The 17,837-nt window shown below is 42.7% G+C and overlaps 1 protein-coding gene across 4 annotated transcripts in view; it reads left to right on the forward strand.

The window, feature by feature from the left end:
- The window catches only part of elavl4 (ELAV like neuron-specific RNA binding protein 4), a 107,472-nt gene that overhangs the window by 65,141 nt on the left and 24,494 nt on the right, over positions 1 to 17,837 (forward strand). The gene's annotated exons all lie outside the window — the stretch shown is intronic.

Here is a 17,837-nt window from a genome sequence, read left to right on the forward strand (position 1 = left end):
GATAGATGTGCTCCTCAGATGGGCTGATCAGTGACAAATGGAATTCAATCCATGTAAAGTGTTGCACTCAAGCAGACAGTCAAGGCAAGGGAATACATGATGAACAGTAGGACCCTGGGAAGCACCAAAGATCAGAGGAATCTTGGTGTGCTTGTCCACTGGTCCTTTAAAGTATTAGGGCAGATAGATAAAATGGTTAAGACACATCAGATTCTTAACTCTATTCGACGATGCATGGAGTTTAAGAGCAGCAGGTTATGTTGGAACTGTATAAAACAACAGTTAGGCGTAAGAGTATTCTGTGCAGTTCTAGAACCACATTATAGGAGGGATGTGGTTGTATCAGAGAGGTGCAAAGGAGATTTATCTGGGCTGGCGAGTTTTAGTTAGGAAGAGTGTTTGGATGGACTGTGATTGTTTTTCTTGGAGCAGAGGAGACTGAGGAGGGGGTATGAGGAACATGATTGAGGTGTACAAAGTTATGAGGGCGTAGACACAGTAAACATGAAGGAACTTTTCTCTTTGTTGGACAGATGAATGTATGGGAGCATAGATTTAAGTAAAGAGCAAGCAGTTTAGAGGCAATGTGAGGAAATACCTCTTCACCCATAGGCAGGATTTTCATTCTGAAGACAAGAAACATAATTTGAAGTCATTTCCAGGTCCCAAACTCACCTTGGGACAGAATTAGGGAAGGCAAACAGGTCATTCCTCAATGAAGAAAATGCTCATTGCCCTGAGGAGAATGTACACTCTTTATTTCTACCATTTAAAGCACCCATATACTCACAACACCTGTTTTATGGTCTGGGGAATGGTGCACATCCAACCTCTATGAGCTGAGCAGAGTGTGAGTAGGAAGGTTATAAACTAGACACCTGACCTATATTGCTGAAAATGTGTTTCTGGTTAAAGCACAGCAGGTTAGGCAGCATCCAAGGAACAGGAAATTCGACGTTTCGGGCCAGAGCCCTTCATCAGGATAAAGGGTTCTGGCCCGAAACGTCGAATTTCCTGTTCCTTGGATGCTGCCTAACCTGCTGTGCTTTAACCAGCAACACATTTTCAGCTCTGATCTCCAGCATCTACAGACCTCACTTTTTACTTGACCTATATTACATGCCACCGCACCAAACATACGCCTGGCAGATGCGAATATCAAACCCAAGTTTCATTGGACCTCCCTAACAATTGACAGAGAGGTGGGGTGGCAGTCAATTATTGAACCGAAGAATGGAATGCAAGTGGGACTATAGACAGGGGCCACAAATTCACCTGCACCTCCACACACATCATTTACTGCATCCGCTACACCCGATGTGGCGTCCTCTATATTGGGGAGACAGGCCGCCTACTTGCGGAACGTTTCAGGGAACACCTCTGGGACACCCAGACCAACCAACCCAACCACCCCATGGCTCAACACTTCAACTCCCTCTCCCACTCCGCCAAGGACATGCAGGTCCTTAGACTCCTCCATCGCCAGACCATAGCAACACGACAGCTGGAAGAAGAGCACCTCATCTTCCGCCTATGAACCCTCCAACCACAAGGATGAACTTAGATTTTTCCAGTTTCCTCATTTCCCCTCCCCCGACCTTGTCTCAGTCAAATCCCTTGAACTCAGCACCGCCTTCCTAACCTGCAATCTTCTTCCTGACCTCTCCGCGCCCACCCCACTCCAGCCTATCACCCTCACCTTGACCTCCTTCCACCTATCGCATTTCCAACGCCCCTCCCCCAAGTCCCTCCTCCCTACCTTTTATCTTAGCCTGCTGGACACACTTTCCTCATTCCTGAGGAAGGGCGCATGCCTGAAACGTCGATTCTCCTGATCTTTGGATGCTGCCTGACCTCCTGCGTTTTTCCAGCAACACATTTTCAGCTCTGATCTCCAGCATCTGCAGTCCTCGCTTTCTCAGCGCAGGGGCCTCAGTCTAATCCGGGTTTCACTGTTGTTACTTCTATCTAGAGTCATGTAGAAGATTTGAGTGCAAGAACATATCATGAGAACCAGAGGCCTAAAACCCAGGGTTAGCTCTTGGGTTCTTGGGACCCTGGGGTCCTCCTGCAGGCAATATGATGCAGGGGGAGGGAGGTCCTCTTCCTGGAGAATGACAGGAAAAGGCCACCCAACCAATAATGCAGAAGCAGAAATGAGATTTGAAAAAAATTAAACCCAGTGTCAGAAAATGAATGATCTAATAAGCTTTAGCAAGATGAGCCAATGGGCCCTTAAGTATTTTTTCTCTGACACATTACCCAGGAGAGGAGCATCAGGTTGCATGTTTCTTTTGAACAAAAGTGGAGTTGCCATATTGTTACAACACGGGGTAAACCATCCTGCTTAATTTAGCATCAGCAACACAGAAAAGGTTTATCCCATACAGCAATCTGTAAAACTTCAAGTGGACATGAACTATTTGAAATAAAAATGAACAACTTTATTTCATAAAATATAACAGAGAACAATTAACTAACAACCATTTACAGTTCCTTTCTTTAATCTATCTTTTATCTTTCCTTCAATAATACTAGTCTGATAAAATTCCCATTTAAGAGTAACAGAAAAATTCAAATTTAAAAACCAGCCAGTGGTCGAATCTTCTCTTTATCTTCGTCAGTAGATTTGCTCCCAAGGTCAGTATTTAGGTTTTTCTCCATGCAAACCTCTTCTCTAGACAGGTACCTCTCAGAGAATTCTGACTAACAAGTCTACATCTGTTGGTTTGAGGGCAGTTCTTGTCCCAGCTGTTTAATTTTCCCCAGTCTTATACCCCAAAGCATCGGCTTTTAAGATCGTCAATATACTAAATTCAAACTTGATTGGAATTTGGTATTTTTCAGGGTATCATTTAAACTGATTAGCCTAATTTGAATCTGTTTTGTCATTTCCAGGCAACCAGCTACCACAGTAACTGGAACACATGTAACATATGTCTTATTGAGAACACTTGATGTTGTCACTGCTAACTTTTACTCGCTTAAAAGTATAGTACACCCACATCTTCATAACAAAAAATGAACCATCATAATGAAAAGATAGCTTCATTTTTTTCTCTACTTTTTAAACACATTACACTATTACTTTCTTCTCATATGCCTGTATGTGTGTTTTAAGGGTGTATATAAAAAGAATTAAATAAAGACAAATCTCATCTAAACTCCATCCGTTATATCCGTGATAACACAATTGCAATTACATTCTTCCGACCCGCAACGTGTGATTTGTAAATTAAAGGTTTGTAACATAAGACTTCAATGAAATAGTCTCACATTCTTGTCTTTAAAGCGTTCTAAGAATGTAAGTGGATTGTGGTCACTGTACACAACCATCTCCGATATATTGTTTGTTAGATACACATTAAAATGTTGTAAGGCCAGTACCAAACTCAATAGTTCTTTTTCGATCGTGGAGTATTTCCTTCGGTGGATGTTGATCTTCTTCAAAAAGTAACCAACTGGCAGTTCAATCCCATCCTCATCTTCATGTAGGAGTACAGCTCCAACTCCAATGTCACTAGCATCGATGGCAACTTTAAAAGGTTTTTGAATAATTTGGTGTTGCTAAACTGGTTTGGTGGTTAATATTGACTTCAAATTGTCAAATGCCTCCTGGCATGATTTATTCCACCGAAACTTTGTGTTGTTCTTCAGCAAATCAGTTAACAGTGCCACTACACTGCTGAAGTTTGGAACAAACTTCCGATAGAATCCGTTTAGTCCTTAGAATTGAAGCACCTCTTCCTTCGAGGTTGGTCATGGAAATTCCTCAATGGCTTTCGTCGTTGCGTTCCGTGGATTCAACCTTCCATGACCAATGTTATGTTCCAAGAACGTCACCTCTGCTTTCGCAAATTCCGTTTTATTTAAGTTTATCACCAGTTTTGCTTCTCATAGACATTCAAAGAGCTTTGCCAACTGTACCATGCGATCTTTCCAGGACTTACTAAAGCTCACTACATTGTCCAAATAGACTGCACAGTTTGTTAACCTAGCCATAACTCTGTTCATCAGTCTTTGGAATGTGGCAGGTACGTTCTTCATTCCAAAAGGCATCAGTTTAAACTAATATAGCCCATTTGGGGTTACAAACGTGGAAATTTCTTTTGCTGACTCTGATAAAGGCACCTGCCAGTAACCACGCATTAAGTCCAACTTGGTGATGTAACTGGCTTGTCCAACTTTGTCAATATAGTCCTCCAATCTAGGAATTGGGTATGAAGTCTGATTTTGTGATGGTGTTGATGTTCTGAAGATCCACGCAGAATTGTTGAGTCCCATCCAGTTTGGGAACTAAGACGATTGGCGAACTCCATTCGCTCTAGCTTGGTTCGATGATGTCCTCATCAAGCATGGCCTCCACCTCCTTCTGGACCTGTCTGGCTTTGAAAGGATTAAGCTGATCATGGTGTTGTTTTATCAGAGCAGTATTTCCTGTATTCCATGTACAATAGCATTAGTCCTCCCCATCTGATTCTTATGTATGTCCTTGTATTGCAGTAACAAATCTTTCAACTGCGTTCTATGCTCCTGAGACAGATAGCTTACTACCCTATCCCACGCCTCAAGAATTTCTTCGTTTTTAAAATCTAATTTGAGGCACCCTAAAATCCAAATTTGATTCCTGGATTTGATTCTTCACTCTGCAGCACAGTAACTAACACCTGTTTCTCCAGTTCTTTCTCTCTAATATAATAAGGTTTCAACGTGTTCACTTGACATACTCAATACCTTTTTTTCTATCTGGCATCTTTACTAAATAGTTCACCTGACTCAACTTCTTTTCAATTTGATAGGGACCACTAAACCTGGCTTTGAAGGAACGTCTTATCACTAGCAACAGTACTAAGATGTCATCCCTCAGGAAAACATGAGTCTCAGAGCTTTTATCTGCCACCTTTTACATTCTATACTGTGCCCTCTTTAGGTGCTGTTTAGCTAACTCACCTACTCTATTTAATCTCTCCTTCACCTCCAATACGTGATCTAAGTGTGAGATCTCCGACTTTGGTCAATTTTTATTTAATTAATTTCAAAGGGCCTCTCACTTCATGACTAAATATTAACTCAAAAGGAAGTGAACTGAGTAGATTTGTTTGGGGCATGTCTAATGGCAAACAATACAAATGGGATACCTTTATCCCAATCATTTTGGTAATCCTTACAGTATGCTCTCAAATGGTCTTCAAGGTCTGAGTTAAAAATCACACATCACCAGGTTATAGTCCAACAGGTTTTTCAGAAGCACTAGATTTTGGAATGCTGCTCCTTCATCAGGTGGTTGTGGAGAATACGGTTGTAAGACTCAGAATTTATAGCAAAAGTTTACAGTGTGATGTAATTGAAATTATATATTGAAAAAGACCTGGATTGTTTGTTAAATCTCTCATCTTTTAGAATGAACATGTTGGTTTCAGTTCTTTCATATGTCTGACTGATGGGAACGCTTCTGTCTGTTGATTGTTTTGCTGTGTCCGTTCATCTGTTGCTGTAGCCTCTGTTTGGTCTCACCAAGTACCTTGCCTCAGGGCATTCTTGCCTGCAGCATATGAGATAGACAACATTGGCTAAGTCGCATGAGTACCTGCCACGTACATGGTAGTTCTTTCATATGTAAATTGCAAAACTTTTTTTAAAAGTTACATTCTCAAGTGAACTTTAACAATTGGTGTCATGTTGGCCCAAATAATGTATTGAAGGTGTGAGCCTCCCTGTGTGAGGCTGCCTGTGCCACAATGGTCAGACTGATTCTAATCTAAAAAACAATTTACAGAATCTTACATGGATTCATGCAGTTTTTAAGCAAAGTAAAATTAATTCTGCAAGTTCAAATTCACCCCACAAACTTATATGGGTATGTGTGCATGCAGGTGTGTGTGTGTGTTGGGGGGAGTGGTTATGAGTGTCTGTGAGAGGGTGTGTGAGTGTGAGTATAAAGGGCTTTAAGTCTGTGAGAGGTTGTGTGTGTGTGTGTGTATGAGAGAGGGTCTACATTAATGTGTGTATGTATCTGTGTGTGTGTATAGTACAATGGGGTCACCTATAGTGTGACATGAACCCAAGGTCCCAGTTGAGGCCATCCCCATGGGTACCGAACTTCGCTATCAGCACCTGCTTGGACACTTCTTGTTGTTGTCAGTACCGAAGTCCACCTTGAAGGACAGCCAGCCGAAGGTCCGAGGTCGATTGTTTCTGACTGTTGAAATGCTGTCTGACTGATGGGAACGCTCCTGTCTGTTGATTGTTTTGCTGTGTCCGTTCATCTGTTGCTGTAGCCTCTGTTTGGTCTCACCAAGTACCTTGCCTCAGGGCATTCTTGCCTGCAGCATATGAGATAGACAACATTGGCTAAGTCGCATGAGTACCTGCCACGTACATGGTAGGAGGTATCCCCATGTGTAATGGTAGTACCCGTGTCGACATTCTGACATGTCTTGCAGGGCCTACCATGACAACGTTGTGTGGTATTGTCCTGAAAGCCAGGCAGTTTGCTACAAACAATTATCTCTTTGAGGTTTGGTGGCTGTTTAAAGGTGAGAAGTGGAGGTGTGGGGAAGGTCTTGGCGAGGTGCTCATTCTCATTGACAATGTGTTGCAGGCTGCAAAGAACATGGCATAGTTTTTTTGGCTCCTGTGAAGTACTAGACAACAAAGGGTACCCTGTTGGTTGCAACTCGTATCTGTCTCCTGAGGAGGTCATAATGGTTTCTTGCTGTGGCACATCGGGACTGGCAGTCGATGAGTTGAGCATCGTATCCCATTCTTATGAGGGCATCCCTGAGTACTTCCAAGTGCCCAGCACGTTCCTCCTCATCTGAACAGATCCGGTGTATGAATAGAGCTTGTCCAAAGGAGATGGCCATTTTAATATGTTTCGGGTGGAAGCTAGAGAAGTGTAGCATCATGAGGTTATCCATGGGTTTGTGGTTGAGTGAGGTGCCCATCCTAAATGGAGATGCATGTGTCCAAGAATGAGACAGATACTAGAGAGTAATCCATGGTGAGTTTGATGGTGGGATGAAACTCATTGATATCACTGCGAAGTTGTTTCAGTGATTTTTTGCCATTGGCCCAGAGGACGAAATTGTCGTCAATATACCTGATGTATAGTGTTGGTTGGAGATCCTGTAAAGAGAAGAAGTCTTGTTCTAACTTGTGCATGATAATGTTGGCACATTGGGGTGCAAATTTGGTCCTTATAGCTGTTCCATGTGTCTGGATGAAGAACTGGTTCTCAAAGGTGAAGACATTGTGATTGAGGATAAAGCGGATAAGTCATAGGATGGTCCTCGGAGATTGGCAGTTGTTGGTGTTGAGTATGGAGGCTGTACTTTGTCCTCAACCGGGACCTTGGGTTCATGTCACACTACAGGTGACCCCATAGCACTACACACACACACACACACTTGCATCATGTGTGACTGTACACTCACACATACTCTCCATACACATCCTCTCTCACACACACATATAACCACCCCCTCCCACCACCACACACACACACACACACACACACACACACACATATGCACACATACACATATAAGTTTGGGGGGTGAATTTGAACTTGCAGAATTACATTTTACTTTGCTCAAAAACTGCATGAATCCATGTAAGATTCTGTAAATCTATTTTTTGGATTAGAATCGGTCTGACCATTGTGGCACAGATAGCCTCACACAGGGAGTTAACACCTTCAATATATTATTTGGACCGACGTGGCACCAATTGTTAAAGTTCACTTGAGAATGTAACTTTTAAAAAAAGTTTTGTAATTTACGTATGAGAGAACTGAAGCCAATATGGTCATTCTAAAAGATGAGAGACTTAGAAACAATCCAGATCTTTTTCAATATATAATTTCAATTACATCACACTGTAAACTTTTGCTATAACTTCTGTGTCTTCTTCTCCTCAACCACCTGATGAAGCAGCAGCACTCCAAAAACTATTGCTTCCAAATAAACCCATTGGACTCTAAGCTGGTGTTGTGTGATTTTTAACTTTGTACACCCCAGTCCAACACCAGCATCTCCAATTCAAGGTCTGATGCCACCTTTCTAAAGCTCTCTGGGATTCAGGATGATATGCACTGGATTTAAAGTACTGTATACCTAAGCTATCCATAACCTCCTTAAACAGACTAGCAGTAAAATCTGACCCTTGATCCAACTGAATCTCTCTGGGCAGCCCATACTGCATGAAGAAAGCTACTAACTCCTCTACCACCTTTTTTGCCTTGATGCTCCATAATGGAATTACCTCCAGAAATCTGGTAGACACATCCATTATGGTTAACAAGCACTGGTTCCCACTTTCAGTTCTCGGGAGGGGACCTACACAATCAATTATAACCCACATGAAAGATTCTTTTAATGTGGGAATTGATGACAAAGATGCTGGTTTTATTACCGCCTGTAGCTTACCTATTATTTGGCATACATGACACATACGGCAAAAGTTAACCACATCCTTGTGCATTTCAGGCAAATAAAAATGTTTTTGTATCTTAGCCTGAGTCTTTCGTAACTCTAGGTGACCTCCTCCAGGTAGCTCATGTGCTACCTGTCTGTATGCTACCAGCAACACAATCTGCTGCACCTTGGCCATTTCTCCTGCTGTGATCTCCATTTCTGCCTTAGGATTTTATAACCCTCCGGAATATTCTCTGCCTCCTTTTCAGAGTACGTATCCTCATATGTCTCTTTTATTGTCTTATCTTGCTGTTGCAAGTCTCCGAGCCTTTCAGGATGAGACACTTCTGTCTGACTCTGCCTGTTCAGGTTTTTCCTGCACGACTACGTCAAACAGGGTATCCGCTAATTGAACCTCAGTTCCTTAATCTTTCTCTTTACTTTTTGCTTCGTGCTGTGACTTATGACAGTGGGATCTGGTTATCACACAGTCTGGGAAAAGACCAGAACATTTCTGTTTTAACTTCTCAGTTTCTTGGTCTTCCTTGGGCTTCTCCACAACAAGGGGTGTCACTCCCATCTTGGATCCTGCCAAATTATTCCAAACAACAAACTGAATTCCTGGAACTGACACTCTGTCAATCATTCCCACTGTAACTTCCCCAGTCTTAAGTTGGCATTCCAACCTGATCTTACAGAAGGGAACGCTAAATTTCTGTCCATCTATCCCACATATTATCACACTCTTGGGTAACAGATCAGAAAGAGGGCACATTTGCTCATCCCTTACTATCAACAACTGGTTAGATCCTGTATCCCTCAAAATTATAACTTCTTGTCCTTCTCCCCCTGTTCTTTCTGAATAAATTTTACCCACAAAGGCGAATTCTTTGTAGAGATCAGGTACTAACTCCATACCCAGCCCCTGCCTAGGCTGTGCGCTCCCCTGCAGCTCCTCGGCTGTTCTTGGGGTTTCCTTTACTACCCTCACTAATGCCACTCGCTTAGCTTCTTTTGCCACATCTTTTCCCACGGCGCCTTTCTTTAAGGACCCGTGTCTTTACATGTCCCGCCTTCTGGCAGTGAAAACACCTTTTCCTAGTGTCCTTCTGAAACGACCAACACTGTAATTTTCTGTGGCCCGCTCCATTACAGTGAAGACACCTGAGGCCTTTCACCTCCTGTCCACCCTCTTGTGCTTCTTTAATGTGGTAAATTCTTACCAGTGCTCTCTACTCTTGGTTTCGTAGTGTAGGATCTCCCCTTCTCCCAACTTTTTTATCTTCACAGGATGAAGTTCTGGCGAGAAGCTTGTCTTATACACCAATCTGCTAATTCTGCTACTGTTGCACTTCCTGAACTTTCTGTTCCTCCACGTGAATTCTTACCATCTCTGGAAGTGAGTTTTTAAACTCCTCTAGCAAAATAATCTGTCTCAGAGCCTCAAAATTCTTATCTGTTTTCAAAGCACGTATCCATCGATTAGAATGACTATGTTTAATTCTTTCCAGCTCAACATTAGTCTGACCTAGTTCCTTCTTTGTGTTTCTAAACTGCTGTCTATATGCTTCTGGTACCAACTCATAAGCCGTTAAAATAGCCTGTTTAATCTCTTCATAATCCATTGACACCTCATCAGACAGTGCGGCAAATACCTCATTAGCTCAGCCTACCAGTTTAGTCTGAACTAGCATTACCCATAAATCCTCAGACCACTCCATCTGCCTAGCCAATTTTTCAAATGAAATTAATAAGGCTTCAACATCTTTCTCATCAAAATGTAGCAGAGTTTTGGCATATTTGTATATATCACTACTTTCTCTTTTTTTTAATCTCCATCTGTTTATTTGACTTTGCTGACTAAGTCGCAACTTCTCAAGGTCAAATTCTCTCTTTTTGCTCTGCTAAGAACTTTCTCTCTCTCTCTTTCTCCCTTTTCTCTCTCTTTGCTCAGCTAAGAACCTTTTCTCTCTTTTTTTCCTCTCTCTCCCTTTGTTCATCTTCTAACTCAATTTTCCTCAATTGTAATTGAAGTTTTTTCTACCTCTACTGCACCTGTCTGTTTCTCTGACACACCTAAGTATTTGAGTAACTCCCTTACAATTTCACCTTTACTTTTGTCCTTGGTTAAACTCAAATCTAACATATTTGTTAATTCTAAAAGTATGGCCTTTTTCTTTTCTTCTAAACTTTCTTGGCAAATTTAAGAAACATTTTAAAATTCCAGAACCTCTTTAGCAATTTTAAGAGCCATTTCTCTCACTTTTAATTTAATCAACCACAAGTCACTGAACGTAAACAAATTGCCTCCCCTACATTTTATTTAAAGACCTAGGACACTAACCTGCAAGTGCTTAAATCTGCTGGGAATTTTCATATCCCCAAATCTATTCAAATCTATCTAAACCAGTTCAAATCACGGACCCGAGCCCCCAAACTGTTATGACACAGGGTAAACCCTCCTGCTTAATTTAAAACCAGCAACACAGAAAAGATGTATCCCATGCAGTAATCTGTAAAAATTCAAGTGGCCAAGGACGACTTAAAGTAAAAATTAACAACTTTATTTCTTAAAGTATATCAGAGAATAATCAACTAACAACTATTTACAACTCTTTCCTCAAACTATCTTTGACTTTCCCTTCTCTAATACTAGTCCAATTAAGGTTTACAGAAAAACTCAAATTTTTAAACCAACCAGTGGTTGAATCTTCTCTTTATCTTCATCCATAGATTGGCTACCCAGGTCAGTGTTGAGGCTTTTCTCTGTGCAAACTCCTTCTCTAGACAGGTAACTCTCAGAGAGTTCTGACTAGCAGTCTACAGCTGTTGGCCTGGTGACAGTTCTCCTCCCAGCTGTTCAATTTTCCTGGTCTTATACCCCAAAGTATCAGATTATATCATTACCTTTTAATATTGTCGATATACTCAATTCAAACTTGGTTGTAATTTAGTATTTTTCGTGGTATCATTTAAACTGATTTGCCTAATTTGAATCTGTTTTGGCGTTTCCAGGCAGCCAGCTACCCCAGTAGCTGGAGCACATGTTGCATTGTGTCTTATTGAGAACACTTGGTGCTATCACTGCTAGCTTTTACTCTCTTAAAGGTATACTACACCCACACCTTCATAAAAATATCTTATTTGCTTATTTATCAGAACCTTGGTAGTATTGAATTGACATTGAGTCACATTCAGCTTCTAATGAAAAAGAACAGTTGATAGTGTCCAAATGGACCAGCTGTGCCTTTTCTCTTTTTGTCCTTGAAGAAACAGGCCCATTATGCCCTGAAGAAGGTCAAATACTGTTGAATGGATCCCAATCTTAACCTGATTGCACCCCTGGTGAAATTCAGGCCATAAGAGGTCAGCAATGACCTCGGCACCATGAGCATTCATGGTGGACGGCATACCAAGCAATGAGTTGCAATAAGAAGCTTAAGTATTGCAGAGGCTTCTGATCACTAAGCTTAGCTTTCATGGTCACAACATGTCTCCCACAGATGCAATAGTGATTCATAATTAACTACAAATATTACCCTAACCACCACTTGGTTAAGAGCCATAGCAGTCAAGCACAAAAGAAGCACTGTCATATCTCTACAATTACATCATCCTTCAGTGCAGATACAATCACCTTTGTTGGTCATTATGTGCAAGCAGTGGGTGAGGACCATATTGCAAATGCACAACAGGATGTGTCAGAGGCAGTTGCAGTTATAGAGGGACACTTGGATGATGGAAGACAGCCACATCCTTGTTCAAATTGAGCACCAATGCATGGTCCATTGGAAAAAAGGCTGTATCTAGATCAACAGCAGCAACAGATGTGCTGGCATACGTCAGAATTCCCTTGGGAAGTGTAGGGTCATGGACAAGAAAATTAAGGAGTTTATTCACTTCATTTGTGCCATCATGGTTCAAGTTTTGAGCACATGAGCTCTTCCAATGACAGAGTGCTCAACATCACGGAAGGCCATGACGCAGTTCTTGGAATCCATGCACTTTTTTAAAAATTCATTTGTGGAATATGGGCATCACTGACTAACCAGCAGTTATTGCCCATCCCTAGTTGCCCTTGAGAAGGTGGTGGTGAGCTGCCTTCTTGACCCGCTGCAGTCTACCTGCTGTGGGTTGACCTACAATATCATTAGGGAGGGAACTCTGGAATTTTGACCAAGTGACAGTGAAGGAACAGCAATATATTTCCAAGTCAGGACGGTGAATGGTTTGGAGGGGAAATTGAAGGTAGTAGTGTTCCCATTTATCTGCTACCCTTGTCCATTTAGATGGAATTGTTTGTAGGTTTGGAAGGTGCAGTCTCAGAATCTTTGGTGAATTTCTGCAGAACATCTCATAGATAATACACACCACTGCTATTGAGCATCAGTAGTGAAGGGATGGATGCTTGTGGAAGTGATACCAATCCAGCAGACTGCATTTTCCAGCACAGTGTCAAGTTTCTTGAGTGTTGTTAGGGCTGCATTCATCCGGGCAAGGGGTGAGTATTCTACCACACTCCTGACTTGGGCCTTACAGATGGTTTCTCATGCTCTGGGGAGTCTGAGGAATACCCACTGCAGTATTTCGAGCCTCTGACCCTGTCTTTTAGCCACTGTATTTATGTGGTGAATCCATTTGAGTTTCTGGTTAATGATAATGACCAGGATATTGATTGTGGAGGATTCGATGATGGTAATACCATTGAATGTCAAGGGGTGGTGGTTAGATTGTCTCTTATTAGTGATGGTCACAGCCTGGCATTTATGTGATGCAAATGTCACTTAACATTTGTCAGCCCCAGCCTTGATACTGTCCAGATCTTGTTGCATTAAACATGGACTGTTTCAGTATCTGAAGAGTCACAAATGGTGTTGAACACTGCAATCATCGGCAAACATTCCCACTTCTGACCTTCTGATGGAGACAAAGTCATTATTGAAGCAGTTGAAGATGGTTTGGACTCGCACACTACCCTGAGGAACTCTTGAAGAGATGTCCTGGAGATGAGATGACTGACCTCCTACAACTCTAACCATCTTTCTATGTGTCTAAACGCCGCAGAGTTCGCCCCCAATACTTAGTGATTCCAGTTTTGCTTGGGCTCCTTAATGCCACACTTGATTGAATGCAGCCTTGTTGTCAAGGGTTGTCACTCTCACCTCACCTCTGTCCATGTTTGAACCAACACTGTAATGAGGTCAAGAGCTGAGTGGCCCCGGGAGAACCCAAACTGGGTATCACTGAGCAAATTATTGCTGAGCAGGTGTTGCTTGATAGCACTGTTGATGACAATGTTCTAACATTTTGCTGATGCTTGAGAGTTGACCAATGGGGCAATAATTGGCCGGGTTGGATTTGTCCTACTTTTTATGTACAGGACATACTTGGACAATTTTCCACATTGTCAGGTAGATTCCAGTGTTGCAACTGTACTGGAATAGCGTGGATAGGGGAGTGTCAAGTCTTCAGTACTGTTGCCGGAATATTGTCAGGGCCCGTAGCCTTTGCAGTAAACCAGTGTATCCAACCACTTCTTGATGTCTTGGAGTGAATTGAATTGGCTGAAGACTGGTATCTGGGGACCACTGGAGTAGGCTGAAATGGATCATCCACTTGGCACTTCTGGCTGAAACTACAGCCTTGCCTTTTGCACTGATGTGCTGGACTCTTCCGTTATTGAGAATGGAGATATTTGAATGATTAAATTAGATTCCCTACAGTGTGGAAACAGGCCCTTCGGCCCAACCACTCCACACCGATCCTCCGGAGAACAACCCACCCAGACTCATTTCACTCTGACTAATGCACCTAACGCAATGGGCAATTTAGCATTGCCAATTTACCTGACCTGCACATCTTTGGACTGTGGGAGGAAACTGGAGCACCCAGAGGAAACCCACGCAGACATGGAGAGAATATGCAAACTCCACACAGACAGTCACCCGAGGCTGGAATTGAACCTGGAACCCTGATGCTGTGAGACAGCAGTGCTAACCACTGAGCCACTGTGCCCCCTCCTCTTCCAAAATGTTCAATCATCCACCACCCAATCACGATTGGATGTGGTAGGACTGCATGGCTTAATCTGTTGGTTATGAGATTGCTTAGCTCTGTCTATCATTTGCTGCTTATGCTATTTGACATAAAAGTGGTCCTGTTTGGTAGCTTCACCATTTGACACCTCATTGTCAGGTATGCCTGGTGCTGCTCCTGGCTTGCCCTCCTGCATTCTCCATTCAACTAGGGTTGATCCTCTGGCTTGATGGTAATGGTTAAGTGGAGGATATGCCAGTCCATGAGATTACAGATTGTGTTGGAGTACAATTCTGCTGTTGATGGTCCCATAACGCCTCTTGGATGCCCAGTCTTGAGTTGCTAAATCTGTTTGAAATCTGCCCCGTTGAGCACGGTGGTAGTGCCACACAACACGATGGAGATTATTGTCAATGTGAAGGCGGGACTTCATCTCCACAAGGGCTGCTTGGTGGTCGCTCTTAGGATATTATGGACAGGTGCATCTGCAGCTTGCATACTGGTAAGATTGAGGTCAAGAATGTTTTTCCCTCTTGTTGTTCCCTCACCATCTGCCGCAGACCCAGTCTAGCGTCTGTGACATTTAGGACCTGACCAGCTCGATCAGAGTACTGTTGCCAAGCCACTCTTGGTGGTGGACATGGAAATCTCCCACGCAGAGTACAATTTTCTGCCCTTGCCAACCTCAGTGCTTCCTCTAAGTGTTGTTCCACATGGAAGAGTGCCAATTCATCAGCTGAGGGAGGAGGGTGTATGGTAATCAGCAGGAGCTTTCCGTTTTTAACCTGAAGCCATGAACCTTCATGGGGTCTGGAGTCAATGTTGAGGAATCCCACAGCAACTCCAACTGTATACTACTGTGCCACCACCTCAACTGGGTCTGTTCCGCAGGTAGGATAAGATGTACCCAGAAATGGTGTTAGTAGTGTCTGGGACATTGTCTGTCAGGTATGATTCCGTGAGTATGACTATGTCAGGCTCTTTCTTGACTAGTTTGTGAGACAGCTCTCTCAATTTTGGCACAAGGTCCCAGATGTTAGTAAAGAGGATTTTTCAGGGTCGATAGCGCTGTTTCTGTCCATTCCGGTGCCAAGACTGATACCAGGTGATCTGTCCAGTTTCATTTCTTTGAGACTTAGTCACGATTGATACAGCTTGCTAGGCCACTTCAGAGGTCAGTTGAGAGTCAATGACATTTCTGTGCGTCTGGAGTCGCATAGAGGCCAGATCAGGTGAGGAGGGCAGATTTCCTTCTGTGAAGGACATTAATGAACCAGATGGGTTTTTTTCTCCAGCAATCGACAATGATTTCATGGTCATCAGTAGATTCTTAATTCCAGATTCATTTTATTGAATTCAATCTCCACCATCTGTTGTGGCAGGATTCAAACCCAGATCTCCAGGACATTAACTGAGTTTCTGGATTAATAGTCCAGCAATAATACCACTAGGCCATCGCCTTCCCAACTGTGCATTGATGGCTAAGAATGCAAGCCAAACTTTGTAGCTGGACCAGTCAGTGTCACTAATGGCTTGGGGATGTCTGAAGGGGATATCAGTTGCAATACATCTGGTATAGAACTGCAGGTGCTGGAAATCTGAAACAAAAACAGAAAATGCTCAAGAAACTCAGCAGATCTGGCAGCATCTGTAAAAAGAGAAACAGAGTTAATATCCAGTGACTGAAGTTGACACAAAACACTAATTCTGTTTTTCTCTCTCTACAGATATTGCCAGATCTGCTGAGTTTCTGCAGCACTTTATGTTTTTCATTCTAGCTGGTGTTCCCTTCAGCTATCCAAATCCCCAGACAAGAGCTGACCGTGTCACAGGGAAGAATGAGGAAGCCTGCTCTCATTGTCATCATCAACCTCCTTGCCCCCACTGATGGAGGGAGCCTGTGTGAAGCAGAATTTGATGAAAGAGTCTGTCCCTACAGTGATTCAGATGTAACAGCCTCAGGAGATGCCCTCAATGGCACCTTCACAACACAGACAACCATATTACAATCACAGTTGCAGGCAGGCTAGCCATGACCAACTTTTCTCTACTTCATCTGAGCTCAGGGGGAAGCATTGTGTAGAAGTGGCTGAGTATGCAGGCATTACATTGCAGAGTGCACTGAGGGGATACTGATGTGTCTTCTTCCTGTAATTGCACCATAAGCTAGATATGTGAGCCTCCTTTTCTAAATAGTGAGACAAACAAAGATGTATAAAGTGGTGAAAGAAATCGATGGTTCATCTATGTGACAGTAAAACATCTGATCAGATGTGCACCCTGTGGCAGTAAGTTTTTAGTTTTGCAAGCTGCATTTCAATAGACATTTTAGCACTGACAGATCAAACTGGGTTCTGTACAATCCCATTCATCTTGGGTTAGAAGTGTTCAGTTGAAACTTGATATTGATGAAATCTTTGAACCCTGCGCCAAACCTGGTCATCTCCCTGAATAGTTGGAGCGGCTTTGATGTTCTGCATCTCCTCCTCCTCTTCATTCTTCACTTCTATTACCTGCTGCTTCACTTCCATTGATGAGTTGTATCCCTCCAGGGCCTCACCCTCATCAATGTTCACACTTCTCTGGAAGGCCACGTTGTGAAATGCTCAGCAGACCACCACAATTAAGGAGACCCTTGCAGGTGTGTATTGCAGTGTTTCATCTGACTAATCCTGACCCTGAACCACATCTTCAGAAACTAGATGGCCTGCTCAAAAGTACTCCTAGAAACAGTTAGCTCCAGTTGTATCACTTTCTCCGTATTTCTCATGGAGGAGTAAGTGCCCATCTCTTCAAATGCCACATGCTGGCAGTGGCAAGTCAATTGTCTGGGTGGCAATTTACCAATTGGATGCCTTTGTGCTTGCTATTCTATTAAAGACAGAAAATTGGCTACTGCAACTGATCAGAGATGAGGTCTGGAACGTTGGCAATCCGTGAGAGAGACAGGCACAGCTGAGTGGGTTGTAATGAGTCATTCTCATAAAGATGGATATTTAATGAAAATATATCACGGCCAAAGTTGTTCAGACTCTTTTCTTGCACACTGCTCTGACATTGATGCATGAAACCTCTAACTCTGAGTTGAAGGCCTCCACACACAGCAGGAAAAATGCCAGTTGGGACACATAATTCCTCCTGCAATTGGTTGCCTGTGTCCAAACCTACCAGCACAAGGATGCAAAAAGTCAACTTTCATGTTTATCTCAACTAGGTAAAACAGCGTAAGTCGTTTCCTGAGCTTATACTGTGGAAATTTTCACTCATGGCCATTTGAGATAAATGAGTGTTTTGAATGTTGAGCTAATGAACAAGACATAAACTCAGTGATGAAGAAGTATGATGTACAATTTGGCAAAGATTTGAAGGGGATCATTCAGTCAC

This window comes from Hemiscyllium ocellatum, chromosome 9 (assembly GCF_020745735.1).
Source record: "Hemiscyllium ocellatum isolate sHemOce1 chromosome 9, sHemOce1.pat.X.cur, whole genome shotgun sequence".
NCBI classification, from domain to species: domain Eukaryota; kingdom Metazoa; phylum Chordata; class Chondrichthyes; order Orectolobiformes; family Hemiscylliidae; genus Hemiscyllium; species Hemiscyllium ocellatum.